The sequence below is a fragment of the Enhydra lutris genome, unplaced genomic scaffold, assembly GCF_002288905.1.
Source record: "Enhydra lutris kenyoni isolate GAN:26980312 unplaced genomic scaffold, ASM228890v2 scaffoldscaffold9, whole genome shotgun sequence".
In the NCBI taxonomy this organism is placed as follows: Eukaryota; Metazoa; Chordata; class Mammalia; order Carnivora; family Mustelidae; genus Enhydra; species Enhydra lutris.
In genome coordinates, this window is record NW_019154093.1 from 24,595,738 (window position 1) to 24,616,057 (window position 20,320).

The window sequence follows — 20,320 nt, forward strand, 5'->3', positions numbered from 1 at the left end:
GACTTATAAAGATATAAATACACACCTGTTCCAGGCATAGACTCATTTCTCTTTTCCTTACAAAGAGGGGGGTACAATCAAAACGTCTGGTTACGTAGCATGGACCCATGTCTGCAGGTTCCTTAGCTTTCCATGCAAAGCCCATTGCAACCTGGCACCAGATTTACTTTGCAGATTCGTGTCTGGTCATTCTCCATTCCTTCCTGCTTCCATTTGCACTCTCTGCTCCAACTATAATAAACTAGCATATTTTCTAGATTTGAAGTTTTTTTTTCACATTTTAACATTTCTGAAATGCATGTTGTAGTTATTGTTAAAACAAATCTGCAGTCACCAGTTAGAGAAAAAGAGAGAGAGAGAGAGACAGAGAGAGAGACAGAGAGAGCGAGAGAAAACAGCCTCCAAATCAGTTTTATCAACCTCTTCTGTTTTTGAAAAAGTTATCATTCAAGGGTCAATTCCTATCTGTCAAAGACTTCCAGCCACTTTTTGTATGTTTCAAAAAAATATTTTAATGTGGCAGGATATAAAATAATGAGTAAAAGAATATAAAAACATGGGCAATAGTCATCTATGGATAGTAGAATTGGAGGGGACTATGTTTTCTTTATACATTCCTGTATTCAAATTTTGTGTAGTGCTCAGATAGTACTTTTAATTAGGACCCATTTCATTCACACAGAAGAACCTATCATGTACATACCCATAGGAAGGATAATAAAATACCCAAGCTTGAGTTGAAGAAATAAAATGTTCTCAATGCTTTTGAAGCCCCCCGCCCACCCTATGTCCTCCCATTCGGGCGTGGCCCTCCTTTGTGCCAAGGAGAACCATACTTGATTACCCAGGATTTGTCTCCATCATTATGTTGCTTTGCATTATAGGTTATTACATTTGTATGCACTCCCAAACAATATATCGTGAACATTTCTATATCGGGAGCTTTATAATACAGGTGTCAGAACACACATAAAGGTGTGTGTGGGCTTCTGCAACTTGCTCTTTTCACTCCCTGTTACATTTTTGAAATGTATCCACAATGGACGCCTGAAGTTGTAGTTCATTTCTCTTCACTGCTGCCTGGTGTTCTATAGCCTGAATTCCTACTCAAATGGATCCGTTTTCTGCTGAGAAACACAGGGGCTCTTTCGAGTTGTTTTTCTATTACCAACAATGCTGTCAGGAAACTTGAGAGCATCTCCTGCTGCATAGGTTCAAGAATTGCTTCAGGCTGTGTCTTGGGAGAGAAATGGCCAGGTCCCTGGGTATGTGTATCTCCACCACGCTGAGATGATGCTCAACTGCTTCCCTGTGCCATCATACCAACATCCAACGTACCACCAGTATAGGAAAATTCCCATTGTTCCACACTAGGCAACTTTCAATATTGTGCTACTTGTAGTTTTCGCCCATCTGTGAGTACAACATAGTTATTGTGGCTTTAGTTAACATTTTTTTCTGTTCACTAATGAGGATGGATATTTTTATATGTTTATAGACCATTCATGTTCCTCTATTTTTCCGTGAAAGGTCTGTTCATGTCTTTTGCTCACTGTTTGTTTATTATGTTACTTATTTCTTTATTGGTTAAGAGAGAATTCTTTAATGTATTTGGAGACTAATGCTCTGTAAGTTATTTGTATGGCAAATTTCTGTAGTAGTTCATGGCTTGTTTTTCTAGTTTTTGACAAGGTCTTTTGACAGAGGCTTTTAATTTTAATGTATTCACATTATCAATTGTGTGTGTGTGTGTGTGTGTGTGTGTATAGACAGAGAGAGAGATTAATGCCTCCTGGCTTTTTATGGATTCTTTCCCTATATCAAGAATATAAAGACCTTCTTCTACAGTCTCCTTTAAATTTTGAAAGTTTTACTTTTTATATGGAAGTTCTGACTCTACCTGAACAGATTGTTATGTATGGTGCAAGGTAGTCCCCATTTCATATTGTGATATGAATCCCAATAATGAGTCCCCAATATTCCTGGTACCATTGTCTAAGTAGCTCATCCTTCCCCCAACATCTGCAATGCTGCTTCTGCTAAGAACCAAGTTTCCATATACTCAGGAAAGTAGCTTGGCTATCAGTTCTGTCATGTAGGTCTGTTTGTCTGTCCTTGGGCCGTGACATGACTGTCCAGGGGTTTCATAAGCATTCTGGTAGAGCAAAAGTTCATTCAAGATGGGGGCAAATCTTTTCAAATTTTACAAGAAAGTTCTTGTTGGGATTTGGACCCTATAGATTATTTTTGGGAAAATGACATCAGTATGATAGAGTCTTCCCATCCATGTACACAGTAAAATTTTTATTGTTTCTCTTTTTTGACATTGAGTAGTTTTAGAATTTTCTCCATGGAATTTTGGCTCAGCTTTTGTTATATTTCTCAAGTATATAGAGAGTCATATATAGAATAGGTATGACATATAAAATATTTGCATATGCATTTTCTGACTGGATAAATACTATCTTTTAGGAAGTTATTTATTTTAAGTGTATCTTCAATCTAAATATTCAATTGGCTTTTGCATCTTCATATTTTATCCAACTATATTATTAATGATAATAATTTACATTTTTTCAGTTCTGGATACAGACATATACCACATCTATGAGCATTTCCTATTACTATCCTTTTTATTTCTTTATCCTTACTTATTATGTTAGCTAGGACAAATATTGAAGAGGAAATCATCCTTTTCCTGCCTCAAAGGAAACGCTTCCAACATTTTACTTTTAAGTATGTTTTACTATAGACATTTGATAGATATCCTTTAGCAGTAAAGTGTTCCTTCCTACTCCTAGTTTTGTAAGAATTTTTAATTGTAAAAGTCTATTTCAAACTTTATTGAACATTTAAAAAATCTAACAAGAAGGATATGAAATTTTTCTCTATTATTAAATAAAGTAAAATATGCCATAAATTTTTTAAAATGCTAAACTAAACTTGTACTTCTGGGATTAATAAAACATTATCAAATTGCATTATATTTTTGGATCCTCAATGAAACCAATTTGAAAATACAGAGTTTAGAATATTCATAAATCTCTGTTCATGAGTGACAATAGTCTTAATTTTTTTAAATTTTTTTAAATTTTAATTTTACAATTTTTTAAAAATATCCTATAATTTTTTTTTTTATTTTCAGCATAACAGTATTCCTTGTTTTTGCACCATACCCAGTGCTCCATGCAATCTGTGCCCTCTCTAATACCCACCACCTGGTTCCCCCAACCTCCCACCCCCCGCTGCTTCAAACCCCTCAGATTGTTTTTCAGAGTCCATGATCTCTCATGGTTCTCCTCCCCTTCCAATTTCCCCCAACTCCCTTCTCCTCTCTAACTCCCCTTGTCCTCCATGCTATTTGTTATGCTCCACAAATAAGTGAAACCATATGATAATTGACTCTCTGTGCTTGACTTATTTCACTCAGCATAATCTCTTCCAGTCCCGTCCATGTTGCTACAAAAGTTGGGTATTCATCCTTTGTGATGGAGGCATAATACTCCATAGTGTATATGGACCACATCTTCCTTATCCATTCATCCGTTGAAGGGCATCTTGGTTCTTTCCACAGTTTGGCGACCGTGGCCACTGCTGCTATAAACATTGGGGTACAGATGGCCCCTCTTTTCAGTACATCTGTATCTTTGGGGTAAATACCCAGTAGTGCAATGGCAGGGTCATAGGGAAGCTCTATTTTTAATTTCTTGAGGAATCTCCACACTGTTCTCCAAAGTGGCTATGCAGCTATATGTAGAAGAATGAAACTCGAACATTCTCTTACACCGTACACAAAGATAAACTCAAAATGGATAAAAGACCTCAACGTGAGACAGGAATCCATCAGAATCCTAGAGGAGAACATAGGCAGTAACCTCTTCGATATCAGCCACAGCAACTTCTTTCAAGATATGTCTCCAAAGACAAAGGAAACAAAAGCGAAAACAAACTTTTGGGACTTCATCAAAATCAAAAGCTTCTGCACAGCAAAGGAAACAGTCAAGAAAACAAAGAGGCAACCCACGGAATGGGAGAAGATATTTGCAAATGACAGTACAGACAAAAGGTTGATATCTAGGATCTATAAAGAACTCCTCAAACTCAACACACACAAAACAGATAATCATATCAAAAAATGGGCAGAAGATATGAACAGACACTTCTCCAATGAAGACATACAAATGGCTAGCAGACACATGAAAAAATGTTCATCATCACTAGCCATCAGGGAGATTCAAATAGTCTGTAATTTTAATTTTTTTATGCCATCTTTGTCTGGATTTGGCATCAAGATCATACTGACCTCATAAAACCGGTTGGGGAATATTCCTTTTTTTGTTCTCTAAAAGCTTTTTTATAATATTGGAATTATCTGTTCCTTGTGAGTTTGGTAGAATTCACTTATAAAACCATCCATCTGAACTTGAAATTTTCTTTGTGAGAAGATTTAAAACCAGTCTTCAATTTCTTTAATGGTTATGGTAGTATTTAGGCTTTATATTTTGTTTTGTGTCAGACAAAATGAATGACTCCCTGAGAAATATAATAATACAATAAAACTAAAAGAAGGTTAATTTTTAGTATTTCATAATTCAAGGAAGGGGAGGAAATCTAGGAGTATTATCAAATAGGAAATGCAAATAAAATTCTACTATTCTCAGGCACTTCTAAAAATTGTACTGTCAATCATAAAGGTGCAAATGAGGTCAAGATGTAGAGTGCATGTTGTTGCCAAAAGTTATGAGTCTCTATGCTATGTGTAACTCCTAGTGTCTAAAAATGACTCAGAAGAATGGATGCTGAATGTATAGAAGACATAGAGCAACTCACTGTGATATAAGAAAATGGTTTATAAGGGTGGGGACACATATATACCATTATGGGTAGATAATTTTTGTAGGTGTTTATTTAATGCAATAGGTCTTTCATTTTCATCCCCCCTTCAGAAGGTATATATAAGTAGTGGTATGTCTGAGAAGCCAGGAGTTCTTGGAATCAAGAAAATACAGTCTTTGTTATTCATGACAATGCCTTACTTCTTGTACCTCTACTTCTAAGAGATAGTTTCCTCTCTCCTTTTCATTTTATTAAGACACTGTTCAAACCCAACGTCCCTCTAATAACTTTCTGAATGTTCTCTATGGATTCATGAAACCCACCCTACTGATAAGAATAAAAATAAACCCTAATAGAAATTTCTGTTGTGAGGTTTGAGTCACTCTTCTCTACTAGGCTGTGAGCTTCTTGCAAAGGGGCCATGTCCCAATCACTTTCATGTACCCCCTCCATAGGGCCATGTCTGACCCATAGCAGGCAATTATTTTTCAGTCCTGTCTATTAGAAGAATGAGGTGTGCTTGTGGTGATCTCCCACTTCCCAGATTATTTCTTAGCTTATCTGGATGTAATCAGAGATCCACAGCAGAAATGAAACTGAGTGTCAAATCTTAGCTGACCATGCATCTTTCTTCTTTTAAATCCCTCATTATCTGGCTGTTCAGTTTGGTAGCTGAAGACGGAGGAGAGGGGAGTGACAGGCTGTTCTGTCTCTCCCCTTTTCATTCTAGGCAAGGTCTCACTTATTCTTGTCTGGTCTGATGCTGTTGGATTGGATCCCCGTGGGTCCAGTAACCAGACCTGTGGTGTAATCTTACACCTAATTAGACAATCACGCGGCCAGCCCTGGCTCCTGCCATTTGAGGAGTGATTTATTTTTCTTTGCTGTGCTCAGGATAAGTTGAGACGGCAAAGTCATGGCAGAAGGCAAGCTACTCCTTCCCTGGCCCCCAGTCATGTCCTCGCACTGCTTGGGGCCTCTGGCCCTTCTCCCTGGAGGTCTTAAAATAGATGAGGGCGGGTGGAAGGGTGGTCTCCCAGGGTGGCATTCTGAGGGAGCCAGGACCATACCTCTGTCCTCTGTTGAGCTTCCTCAACATGGGTCTGATCTCATCATTCTTCCCTTGAAAAATCAAAAGATAACTCCACAGAACTTTCTAGCTTGTGTAGTCACCCTCAGGGTCTAACTTTGCCTCTTAGACTATGCCTTCATGGGGAGAATGTCATGCATCTGGAAAATCCTGTAGTTCTTCGAACAGAGCCCTCCATTTCCAGTTCCCTACTCTGAGCATAGCTTTCCTCTGTCTGGAATGCTTGCTCCCTGCATCCCCTCCCTCCTCATTATTTAGATAGTCAGCTCAGTGGGACTCTTCAGAATTCTGTGTCTCCTCCTCCTGGAAGCCTTCCAAGACTCCCAGTCTGGGATAAGTTCCACCTTTCTTTACTTTTACTGCGTCCTCTTGTCCTATGACCTAAGCACTTGGATCACACTTTAATGTAATTGTTGATTTACAGGTCTTCTCTTCCCAGCAGAGTATAAAATCTTGGACACAAAAGTGAAAATGCTGTCAACGTGTCTAACAGAGTACATGGCACAGAGTAGGTCCTAGGTAAATATTCACATTAAATGAATTAATTTGTCAAAGAGAAGTTAAAGGGAGTCCAGATATTATGTTAATTATACTTGAATTAAAAGGAAATGAATAAAATTATTATCTATTAAGAGCAAAAATCCTCCAAAAAAACATGTAGAAATGGGGCGGGGGAGAGGTCAAAAGCGCTGGACACATGAGGCGGTACACTGACCAAGGTCAACCAGGGGTCTGCAGGCTGATCCCAAGACTAGGATCCCTTTTAGGGAGAAATAATGGAATGAATCTCATATTCTGCAGGGAAGTGTCACTACTGGATAGAGAAGGAACTCACTTTAAGGGGGAGCAAGTTGGTACATTAAGTTGGCCTGTTGTCCTCGCCACCAAGGAGCACTGACTGGGAGGTCTCTCACTGAGTATGTGGGATGGGGTGAAGGGGTATCCATCAGGGGGTCTAGAACATCAGAATGGAACTTTGATGGACGTTTGAGAGGCACAGGGTGAGTACTGGGAGGGGAAGTCTTGCAGAGAGCACTTGCCCAAAGTAGGTAGAGAGGAAGACTGGTTTAGGACCAAGAGGGCCACCACCAGGAGGACCCTGTTTGGAGAGCAAGGACTGGAATGGGACCTCCACTCAGGCCCGGGGTCATTTCTCAGACCCCTTTTCTTGACATTCCCCCCGGGGCTAGCATGGCCTGGGTAAGTTCTCAAAAAATGTTGGTACTCAGTGTACCAGCTGCTGAGATAAGAGTTTTATGTGCTTTCATCTGTTCATTCTTATGATATTTTCAAGTCTACCATACTATAGTGTCCATTTCATAGAGGATGAATCAGAAATGCAGGAAGGATAAGCTATCTGCTCCAAATCACACAGTAACAGCGCTGGAGAAAGGATCTGGATGCAGGTCTCCCGGTGCCAAGGCCCCTGCCTCTTAGCCTTGCTTTACGCCTCCTTCACACCTGGGTCACTGCAGACTTCAGTTTGAGCCTGTCTGATGAGGACTCCCCAGCTTCCAAATGACCACTTTAGAAAGACACATATTTTCCCATGCCCTGGTCCTCTGTCTGCAGCCAGGTCAAGCTGGAGCCTGGAGGTGCCTGCCAACCAGTGCTGCCAAGAGGCATTACCCACATATGAAACGATTTTCTTTTGGAGGAAGAAAACATGAGTAATAATAACTGGATTCCAAAAGCAACAATTTAGAATATTTTTTGTTCTTGAAGAAATGTTAAACTTGAAAGGGCAAAGCTCTTAAATTGCTGTTTGAAGTTCAGACTCCTTTGCAGCCTTTCAAACTTGAAAGGGTGAGACCAGTATCGGAACACGTAGGACACGCATTGAGTCTGTGTCACCCTGGGAGGATGGAATGCCACAAAGAGCCGCGTAAGGGGGAAGCCGAGCTCTGTTTTGCTGATGCATTCATTTCCCCCGCTGCCAGGGTCTCCAGGTTTCTGAAGGGAAGCAGGAAATTTTACTACAAATTTAATTTATTTCACTGTAATTTCAAAAGCCGTGGTTATTTGTTGAGGTGGGCTGGGTCCATCGGAACTACTTGCTTACAGAGGGAACTTGGTCAAGATCCTTATTTTTACTGGGCCTCAGTGGCTCCTTCTGCCAAACAAAGACAGGGGTACCCCACCATGGGGCCACTTAGGAGGGGCCATAAGATAAGGAATAGATAGGCTCTTTAAATTGTCAAGGGCTCTTTAAATGTAAGGGATTGTTATCACACATTTTTCTAGGCTATGTTTTCTATTAAGGATGTGGTTTTGGCATGCAGAGATGGCAGCCAAGAACATTCATTCACTCGAGAAATATCCATTGTCAACTACTATCTATTGCTCATTATCATATCGGAAGAGCCTAACACAGTGACTAAGACCAATGCCGTGCCTTTCCTTATGGGGCTGGAATCTGGCTGGAGATGTGATTCATATTGCTGGAGAGGTGTATAATAATGAAAATCCTGCATCACTAGAGATGTAGAGGAGTATGTAGAAATGTCTTCCTAATCAGAAATGATTTTCTTTCGGAGGAAAAAATGGGGAGTAAAAAATGCTTTGCATTGTCATGCTGTTATGGGCTGTTATGGATGTATCTCCTGCAAACTAATATATTGACCTATACATATAGACTAACCCCTAGTATCCTAGAATGTGTAGGTATTTGGAGATAAGGTCTTTTAAAGGTAACAAAGTCACAATTAAGTCACATGGGCAGGTCTTAATCTGGCATGACTGATATTCTTAGAAGAAGAAAAGATTAGGACAGACATGCGCAAGCACAGAGGAAAGACCATGAGAGGTCAGAGGCGAAGATGACCATCTGTGAACCAGCCTGAGAGGCCTAAGGAAGAACAGCCCCATTGATTACTTGATCTTGGACTTCTAGCTTCCAGAATCATAGAAAGATAGATTGTTGTTGTTTAAGTGCCCTAGTTAGTGATACATTGTTATGCCAGACTTAGAAAATGAATGTAGGCACTAAGTAGACCCTCAACAAATATTTTTGGAGTGAATGAACAAGTAAACGAAAATGATCCTGAGATCTGGTCTGTGGGTAGCAGCGAGGCAGGGTAGGGATGGGCATGAGGAGGGAAGAGGGGATGGCCAGGATATTCCAGGTAAAGGCAATGGTATCTGGAAGGCACAGAGGCTCATGAGAACAAAACGTGTTCCGCACAACTACAGCATAGAAGACATGGTGGGCGGGCTGGAGGTGAGGTGTGGGGGTCATCAGGGACTGGGTCAAGCTAGGCCATGTAGTCCAGGCCAAGGGGTGACTCAAATACCACCAAGAGCCTTTGCTGCACCCCTACCCCTGCAGATAAGAGGCAGTCACACATCTTATGCATATGTTGTATTTATGTAACATACAATCCACTGAGGACTATTACTCTACCATGGGCTGGGCACACGAATTATGTCATTCAAGCCTCACAACATTCCTATGGGTTCCATCATGATCTTCATTTTATAGATGAGGAAACATTCACCCATACTATGGGAAGAAAGGCACATTTTTCCAATCCCTTCAAGTTCTGATAGACTGGATTGAAAGTAAGGAGGTACATCATGTGAATGCAGGGTCCTGGCAGTGAAGGGCAGAGATGCTCCAGTTAATCCCCCCCCCCATATTCCTTGCCCCCTCCTTACATTTTCCAGAGGTTTCCTCTCCACCCAATGCGGGTGGAGATCTTGAGAGCGTTCAGCCTGTAATCCACCCACAGATTTAGTTTCAGGTGTTTTCCCTGTTAAATATTTTTGATACCTTTGCATTAAGAATGCTGATGAGAGTGTAGATGACACACTGACCATCCTGTAAAACAGATATGTGTACAAGGGTTGGGACAAGAAGGGCTGGGAAGGAAAGGTGTCCCAATGATCACTGCCCCATAAAAATGGTCTGTAACAAACAGCCACAAGCATTTATCAATCCGGAGCTAGCTGGGGATTGGCGAGTCCACTCTGCTCACCTTGCCTGGGCTTGTCTGCATGTCGGGGCATTGCCTGGCTGTTGGCTGGCCCAGCATTGCCCCAGCTGGGGTCACTGGGGTGACTCTACCTTGTTCCTTAAGTCCCTTATTCTTCAGCAGACCGGTCTGCACATGGCCTTATGGCCATGGCAGATGTGCCACAAGCAAGAGGAAACATGGAGGGCCTCTGTGATCTAGGCTCAGAACGCACACACCATCCCTTCAACCTGATTCTGTTAGCCAGAGTGAGTCGCACGAGCTGCCGAAATGTATTTGGCCCTAAGGAATGAAAAACTCCAAAGTCCAAAAGGGTAGGGAGGAGCAAAAAAAGAGGGTGGCATTAATTCCATCAGCCTAGCACAGCAGCGGAGAGAAGCAATCCTGGTCAAGGACAAGCCTCCCCCACCCCATCCCAGCACCCTCAGCAGCAGGGTGACATACCTGGAACAGCAGAGACCCCTGCCTGGGGCTGCTTTCAGAGGGATGCACGGTTTGGTTCTGCCCACCTTGTCTGGCTGGTGTCCATTCCGATGGGTCAGCGCCTGGGCCGTCCTGGTTGGTGGACCTTTTGAATATCACCCTTGCCTGTATCCATCCGCCAACCAAATCCTAGGACTTTAATTCTTCAAGGCTTCTGTTACCCACGGCCTCCAGTCCATAGGTTCGGGAAGGTCTCTTTCTTAGCCTGGTTTCCTGCAACAGCCTTCTGACAGATCTCCCTCTCCCCAATCTGGTCTCTACTGGTCTCGCGCTACGACCAAAGTTTTCTTTCTAAAACACTCCCTCCTCTGCTTCAGGTTTTCCATGGAGTTCTGTACGTCTGTTACCTGTGTCCATCTGCAGCCTCATCTCCAGGGACTGAGATCACTACAGCTGTTTCAAACCGCTGGACTTTTCGTTGTACCGGACCCTCGGCTCTGAAGCCTGGCCCAGCCTCCCTCCTTTCCCATCTCACCCCTATGTGTCCTTCTGGATATGGCATAGACACCCCTTCCTCCAGGAAGGCATAGGCACCCCTTCCTCTAGGAAGTCTCCTTCCTTTCTCCCAGGCCAGATGGAATGAGGCCTGTTTCCTGTGTAGCTATAGCCAGCCAGGCTTCCTTTAGGATCGGATTCATCGTACCCTGGTCACTTCATAGGTCTGCCTCTGGCTCCACACTTAAGCTTCTTATGGGACTCAGTCTTCCCTGGGTGCAATTCACAGTACCCCCGGCAGAGCCTGACATTATAGGTACTCACCAGATTCATTTGTTTCAATGAAAAGAGGTATTCACACAATTCACAGTGTATATACAGCACACATGCATGCAGACGCACACACATACACACACTTGCACCCCCTCCCCGCTCCCCGACCCCAACTCACTCTCTCTGATGTGTCAGAAACACACACATACCCAAAGGGTTCATGCAGGGTACTAAGTAAAGTAATTGAAAACTGCTGCTTTGATGTTTTTTATTTCAGGAAGCTACTTGAACAGAGGGTAATTATTGTTGTTAATAGCAATAATTTCCCCATAATCTGGTTACATGTCCTATTTCATTTTAACGATCAGAGCAGCTGTCTTTAAACAAGTCTGGACGGGCCTCTGGGGACAGAGCTTCCTGAGGCATATTCTCCTTGGTCTAATTACTCCACTGCTGAAACGTGTTTGAGGAGAAGCTGAAGGTGGGGGGCACAATCCTCTCCCCACCCCCCGAGTCTTCTAGAACATTTTGGTGCTTTTCCACAGCAACTCCACTGTGCCACAGAAGGAGAGGCATATAGGATTTCTGACCTCATCATCTCCCTTGCCCTGAGGAGCAACGAGATGTTTTCCGAAGGGAGGGCCGCAAGTCCAAGAGAGGACATCTCCTTTTCTCCTCATCGGTAGCTGATAACATGGAAACCACCAACTATAGCAATGCCTTGTGGCCCCTCTGATCTTTTTTTCTCCCTAAAACATGCTTTAAAGGAGAGTGGGCTGCTTTGGATGGTTTCATTTTAAAACAAAACCCAGGGTTCCGTGCCCTGTGCATTAGCCAGACATTTACTAAACTGAGAGCTGTGGGCTTCCTGGTTCCGCATCTGCTCATGCTCGCGTTGACTTCCTGGTTTGGGGGGGGGGGGTTTCCCTCCCCACGCATGCTCTTTTGGTGCAGAGCCCTGGCTCTGGGGCCAGCACTTCTAGAATTCTGGCTCTTTCTCAGCTACACCACCAGGTTCTGGGATCTCAAAAAGACCCTGGATCTTTCGTGTCTCTTATTTGTAAATGCAGGTAAAAATACCCAACTTGTGTGTGTTGACCTGAAGATTAGGCAGAGGCAGCCTGGGCCATCCAGGCAGTAAATGAAGGCTTCTGATCCTTTTTTTTTTTTTTTTTTTTTTTAAATGGTGGCCTTGAGGAGAGAGACTCAGTAATCTGATTAAACACACCTGGGCAGAAAAGGCAAATTTCTGAACTCCAATGAGGCAAAAATAATGTCTTTGTGCAAAACAGTAGATTTCAGCTAAAGGTCATCTTTCCCAAACTGCAGGGAAACAGGGATGACCTGCTGCTGGTCAATGGATAGACTCATGTGGGAGAGAAAAAGATATCCTGGCATTTTCTCCTAGCTCTTTGCACCTAACTGTTGAAAACAGCTGTTTTCAATATGATAAGGATTTAGGAAAACAGTCAAAAGGATACCTTTTGGAAATTTTAGTTACGAAAAGACCCACAGGAGGAGACACGTTGTCTTGAACTGGGTCATTTCGTTTGATCCATGGTGGGTTTTATTTTATTTTATTTTATTTTATTTTTGAGTGAAATAAACCTTAAGAAAAATTATCATTCCACACACACATTTTTATGCATACTTCCTGGCTTTAAAAGGGCTGGCTCCATAATTGAAGCAAATATAAAATATATAAAACAACAAACGGAAACATGTGCTGGCCTACCCATGGTGAGTTCTTTTTGGACATAAAGTATTTCCAGGGAATATTACAAAATTTTCAAGCCACAAGAGGCAGTTTGGGTAGGATATGGAGACCATCTCTTTCTCTCACACTATATTATAGATATTCTGCTCTATAAATATAAAAATGTTTATTTATACATTCATTCTTATCTCACCAAGTCTTTTGCCTCAAGTTATGAGTTTGTGGAATAAGAGAAAGAGGCTTTGGAATCATAGTTGAAAGCAGTGCCTCATGGACAGGGGTTTAAAAGTGATAATACTTCTCCCTATCCCTACAAGTTCTGAACCAACTGAGAAACAAACACAAACTACAGGGGGATGAAGGTAAAACTTCAGGTTTCATCAGGGTAGTGTTGCCTTGGATGGCCCAGCTTTTGGATCTGAGGCCAAATTGACTTTCTATTATTTTTTCCATGAACAGGACCTTGGATGACATTTTTGAGAGAGTGTGAGTCTATGGAATGGGCAAATTCTTACATGGCCTTCACTGCCCCTCAAGCATTTGACCCTCAAGCATCTAGTTCCAGTAGCAAAGAGTTTAGGGCAAAGTTCTTAACCCCACCTAGTCTAGAAACATGGACTGGTGAGAGTCAGACTAACTACTCAGCTGCTAGATGAATCATTCCTTCTCCATCAGGAAGAATGGAGTATGGTGTGAGGAATATGGGCTACCTGTTGACTCTAGGGCAGGCAGTCTCCTTAGGAAATACATGGAGAGAAGGAAGGATATGTGACAGTGAGTTTTTTTTCCCCTATGAGCCTCACTTTTCCCATTTAATAGTTGAGATGGGTCTTTTCAACACTGACTGGGTGTCCTTCAGCTCAATCCTATTCTCACACCTAACCACCCTGAATTAGTGTCAGGATCCACAGGCTTAAGAGCTCAGCTACATAAGACTGCCCTCCCTTCAGACACGTAGTAAGTCCCAGGTCCTCAGGCTATCTACACTTCTTTCCAGCTTGGCTAGAAATTCAGGGTGTTCCCCACCACTCCCCCTCCCCATCAGGTCCAATAATTTACTAAACAGAACTCAGAAAAATGCTGTCCTTACAATCACCATTTTAGTGTAAGGGATACAACCCAGAAATAGTCAAAATGGAAGAGATACAGAGAGCAAGGTCAGGGGTGGGATTAGTGTAGGGTTTCCATACCTTCTCTGGCCACACCCCTTCCCAGCACATCCAAGTATTCGTCAACTCAGATGCTCCCCAACTGCTGTTGGTTTAGACTTTCTATCAAGGCTTCAGTATGTAGCCACGGTTGACTTGAATTGTCGGTCATTGGTGATTAAACTCAATCTCCAGCCCCATTCTTCTCTCTAGAGTAGGGAAGTGAGGCTAAAGTTTCAACCCTCTAATCAAGTGTGCAGCCAGTCTCTCCCTTGAAATTGTCACAGAGCCCAATTTAAGTCCCCTTGTCTGCACAAGCTCAGATGTGATATAAAGGGGATCATTCTGAATATCAAAAGACACTGCTATTACTCAGGAAATCCTACAGGATTTTGAAGCTCTGTGCAGGAACCGGGGGCAAAGACCAAAATATGTGTGTGTGTGTGTGTGTGTGTGTGTGTGTGTGTGTGTATTTAATTACTTTAATTTATAATAATTTAATTAATATTATTAAATTTAAAATATATATATATTTTTTTAATTTATTTTACCATTTCATAGCATCCAATTGAGGTACCTAAATAGCTCCATACACTCTTGAAGATTAACTGGATTAAGGTACATAATAAGCATTTTTGAGCATTAATTACCTTCACCAACCGACTGGCTAAATAAGTACACTAGACTTGTTTAGATGTTCCCCAACTTTTTATTTTTTATTTATTTATTTTTTTAAGATTTTATTTATTTGACACAGAGAGACAGATCACAAGTAGGCAGAGAGGCAGACAGAGAGAGAGGGAGGGGGAAGCAGGCTCCCCACCAAGCAGAGAGCCCGATGTGGGGCTCGATCCCAGGACCCTGAGATCATGACCTGAGATTGAAGGCAGAGGCTTTAACCCATTGAGCCACCCAGGCGCCTCAAGTTTCCCCAACTTTTTAAAAAAATATTTATTTATTTTAGAGAGAGAGTGTGTGTGTGTGAGTGGAGGAAGAGGGAGAGAGAAATCCTCAGACTCCCCTCTGAGTGCAGAGCCTGATATGGGGCTTGACCCCAGGACCCTGAGATCATGACCTCAACTAAAATCAAGTCAGATGCTTAACTGATTGAGCTACCCAGGCCCCCATGAGGTTCCCCGACTTTTTTTTTTTTTTTATCAATAAAGACCTTATCTATTATAACCCCAGAATGGATCTTATGGTTTAGAAAATTTTTGCTTCTCAGGCTGATACATTAAAAATAGGGCAAAACTCAACATATTACTTACAGGTTAAAAAATATACAGAAAGGTACACAGAACAGGATATCTCATGTCCAGCAGTATGAGTGATAAAACTTGCAACTAAAATGGAAAAAAAGACTTATCTTTTTGGCTTAACCTCTGGGAAATGAGTGTCTTTGTATTATGCATTAAAAATGAGTGGAAAGAAGGAACATAGGAAATATGAGAAGTCTATAGGTGATGAAATTAGGAGTAATTTTTAAACAAGGGGAATATAAATAAAAATAGAAAGGAATGAATGCATGTCCATTTGGAAAACGTGTAAATCAGAAAAGTACCTGTTAAATCTATAAAAATGAACTAAAATGATCAATATTTTGGTATAGCTCTAAGAACTCAGTTCAGAGCAGATCATCTTTCAAGGTTCTTTTCAACATTTTTCATTTACTCACTAACAAATTATTTGTTGAGTGCCTTCTTGAGCCGGACATTGTTTCAGGCAAAGGAGATAGGAAGTTAAAAGATACTTGAGGGTCTCACCCTTCTGGAGTTTACGCTCTGTGGCTTAAAGTGATTATCATAGCCATATCATACATCCCATATGCCATATCATATACCATAATCATTAATTATCATATTAGTAATTACAATAAATATGTGATAGGTACTGTTGTTATCAAAATCTGAGACCCAGAACTATTCAGTTAACTGGCCAAGATCACATAGCTACTAAGTGGCAGAAATGGGATTGGTTCCCAAGTCTGGCTGATCCATACTTTTACTAAAACAGGAATTTCTTTCTTTCTTTCTTTTTTAAAGATTTTATTTATTTATTTGACAGAGAGAAAGATCACAAGTAGGCAGAGAGGCAGCCGGGGGTGGGGGAGGGGAAACCGTCTTCCTGATGAGCAGAGAGCCCAATGTGGGGCTCCATCCCAGGACTCTGAGATCATAACCTGAACCTAAGGCAGAGGCCCAACCCACTGAGCCACCCAGGCGCCCCAAGACAGGAATTTCTGTTTGTACTTCTATGCCCTCCTTTTAAGGAGGAGGGCTTTGAAGCACAGAAATGTGTGTGTGTGTGTGTGTGTGTGTGTGTGTGTGTGTATAAAATCAATTTTAAAATTAGCAAATAAAATAATGATTGTTGAATTTGGCCAGATGTTTGGAAAATCTGGGTGCCTCTGGCACTCTCTATTGGCAAGGCATCAGAGCTTCTGCCCTAATGAGAGGTTATCCTTGAGACACTGCGGTGAGCCATTTAAAGGAGGGAGAAGTGGAAAATTTCAGGTGCAAAAGTGTGGCCCGGGATGATGCAGGAGGAACTTGGAGTCCCAGATTTGGGCAAAGGAAACTCTGAAATTCTTGTTTAAAAGGAGAAAACCCCTTGTATGGGGCTGAGTCAGGGATTTCACTGGGACAGGGACAAAATACAGCCCACCGGCCTAGTTTTATCTAACAATCCTGCAAGCAAAACCCAGCGGTGGCCACTGTGAGTGCCCTAGAACCATGGCCTGGGAGTCTGGGGCAGCTGTCGCCCTAGGCTGCCCTTAACTCAAAAACCAAGGTTCCTTCTCTCATAGAGACTCCACTTTGGTTTGAGCTGTAAGACAAGATGAGAACTGGTTGGGCAGGGCGATGGAGGGAGAAAGGGAGGTGGGTGGGTGCATTTTCATCCTGCAGCTCTCTTTGAAGTGCATGCCACAGGCTCCACGAATTCCTTCCCTCAGGGCAAAATGGAAATAAAATTACCTGCCCTAGGAATTTCAGAGTGAAGAATGGATTCACAGCCAGGATGCTAGGATCATTAGTGACAGAGACATTAAATGGGGAAAGGAGAGGTGAGTCAGGGTAGGGAGCTATAATGGAGCAAGTAGGAGTGAACCAGGACTTCCAGACCTAGAGAGCTGGGTCCTACAACCTGATCAGGACACACTTCCTTGTGGGGCCTCAATTTCTCCATATTTAAAATGACAGTAGTTGTAGTAGTAGTAGTAGTAATAGTAGTAGTAGTAGTAGTAGTAGTAGTAGTAGTAGTAAAGTCAGGACTCTCCCTTAGGAGACTGGAAGATTCCAAACCCTAGCAGGGGTGGGAAGAGCTTTCTAGCTGGTGGAGGCAGCACAAGCAGGAGGGACGGCATTCGGTAGAGAAGCAATCAGGGCACAATTCCACATCAGCCGGGCCTGATGGCTCGGCTGGGGCATCGCAGAGCACCGGCCACGGGGTCCTGGTCGCTGCGGTGCCCCGAGTGCTAGAAGGCAGACCGAGTCCGTATCCTTAGTGCTCTCAAAAAGGGATCTGAGTCTTTGTCTTTTTTAAAGTTAGAGAAAACAGTTGCCTTCATGGGTCTTTTCTAATCTCCTTCATACAATAATGAAAACAATAAAAAGGGAGCCAAGTATAATGGCTAATATAATGGCTAAAAGTATAATCTTGACTTTCTTTCCCCTCCCTTGTCTCCTTCCACCACCACCTGTTCCCCATACCACCAAGTGGGGATTTGATTTTTTTTTTTTTTACTTTGTTTATTTGAGAGAGAGAATGAGAGATAGAGAAAGCACAAGTGGGGAGGAGAGGGAGAAGCAGGCTCCTTGTAAGCAAGGAGCCCAATGCAAGACTTGATCTCAGGACCTGAGCGGAAGACAGACACTTAATGGACTGAGCCACCCAGGCACCCTGGGATTTGATTTTTAATAGGAGTCCTCCTCTGGTGGTTGCAAAACTAGTTTTTAAAAATTTCCCTCTGTCACAGACCAATACTTATATAAAATTCAATAAAAATATACTAATGGAGATCTATAGTGGAAAAAAAAAGACAAACAATCTATAAACCTGAATTTTTTATTATTAAATTCAACAGGCATAAAATGAGTACTGTGTCAAATTGCTCTAAATTTTGGAGCTTGGCACCTAGACCCTGGTCCCTGGAACTACATTGAGTAACACTAGTCTGTATTCTTAATCTGCCCTTTCTCCCTGAAGCAAACACCTCAGAGAGGAGGCAGTCCTGCTCAGGGCAGAGAGCCTGGGCTGGGGATTCCCTGGGATCAACCCCCGCTCCACCCCACGCAGCTCCCACAGGCAGCCCACGGTGCCTGTGTCGTCTCAGGCTCCCATTCACCAGGTGTGAAGTGAGGACAATAAGCTAACCTTGGGATTGTCCTGAGGAGGATGCAAGGTGAATTTTATGAGGCTCCCAGCACCCAGGGAAGAGAACAGGATGGACATGGCTGCTCCGATTCCTGAGTGTGTCACACGTTCCCCTCTGGTCTGGACTTTTTTTTTTTTTTTTTTTTTTAAAGATTTTTTTATTTCTTTATGTAACAGCGAGATCACAAGTAGGCAGAAAGGCAGGCAGAGAGAGAGGAAGAAGCAGGCTCCCTGCTGTGCAGAGAGCCTGATGCGTGGCTTGATCCCAGGACACGGAGATCATGACCTGAGCCGAAGGCAGAGGCTTAACCCACTGAGCCATCCAGGCGCCCCACTGGTCTGGATTTTTGCCCCCCACTCCACACACCTTTGACTAGCTCCTGCTCATGGCCACCCCTCTCTGCTCTCAGCGTTAGCTGCTGCAGCAACCATACTTCAGACGCCATGTGCTGTTTCTCCCCCTGAAAACTGTGAGCTCCATGAGGGCAGAGACTCTATCTGTTTATCTGGGCTCCTAGCCATCAGGACGTGGCCAACAATGGTTAGCTTAGTAAACACAGAACGTCCTTGTTAAAAATCTGGGCTTGAAGTTGGGGTGAAGGAGGAGCCTCTCTCCCAGACTGACCAGGTATAGATCTCAGGAAGTCTTAAGTGTTATTTTCCATTAGCAAGGCTCAGGGGGGCAAAGGGAAGGCCTGGGCCCTGTGTCTGTTCCCACAGGAGGTGAACTGGCCGGCCTCTCACCGGAGCCTTGGGCTTCTGTGACACCGAGGGGAGCGGAGTTGGCTATTCCGTCCTCTCGAGTCACAGAAAGAGTCGTCACAATCACATACAGAATATTGGAGCGGGTGGAGGTGCATGGAAGCTGAATGGGGCAGAGGGTGGAGTGGTGTGGAGGAGGAGAAAAAGAGAAAAATGGTGCAAAATGATTTAGAATCATAGCCCCGTCAAATGTTCAAGCCAGGAGAGTCCCGCTTAGAGATTGTCTAATTTAGCTCTTTCAGCGACATTCTAAAAGTCATGCTTAAATGTATGGACTCTGGGGCCAGATGGCCTGGGTTCAAATCCAGCTCTTTCCATTCCTAGCTATGTGGTTTGGGGGCATGTTTCTTGTTTTTTTTTTTTTTTTTTTTTTAATTCATTTTATTTAAATCCAATTAGTTAACATATAGTGTATCATTTAGTTTCAGATGTCGAGTTCAGTGATTCATTAGTTGCATATAACACCCAGTGCTCATTACATCACTGCCCTCCTTAATGCCCATCACCCAGTTACCCATCCCTCCACCCACCTCCCCTCCAGCAACCCTCTGTTTGTTTCCTATGGTTAAGAGTCTCTCGAGGTTTATCTCCCTCTCTGATTTCATCTTATTTTGTTTTTCCCTACCTCCCCCTATTATCCTGTTTTGTTTCTTAAGTTCTACATATGAGTTGAGCCATATATTTGTCTTTCTTTGACTGACTTATTTCACTTGGCATAATATACTCCAGTTCTATCCACGTCATTGTAAATATAAGATTTTATCCTCTTTGATGGCTGAGTAATATTCCATTGTATATCTATTCCACATCTTCTTTATCTATTCATCTCTCAATGGATATCTGAGCTCTTTCCATAGTTTGGTTATCGTGGACATTGTTGCTGTAAACATTGGGGTCCAGGTGCCCCTTCAGATCACAATGTTTATATTCTTTGGGTAAATACCTAGTACCTTGTACCCTTTGGGTAAATACCCAGTAGTGCAATGGCTGGGTCATAGGGCAGCACTATTTTTAACAACCTGAAGAATCTCAGAATGGCTTTACCAGCTTGCATTCCCACCAGCAGTTAAAGGTGTTCCCCTTTTTTTGCATCTTCACCAACATTGGTTGTTTTCTGAAATAATTTTAGCCATTCTCATTGGTGTGAGGTAGTATCTCATTGTGGTTTTGATTTGTATTTCCCTGATGCTGAGTGATATGGAGCATTTTTTCATGGGTCTTTTGGCCA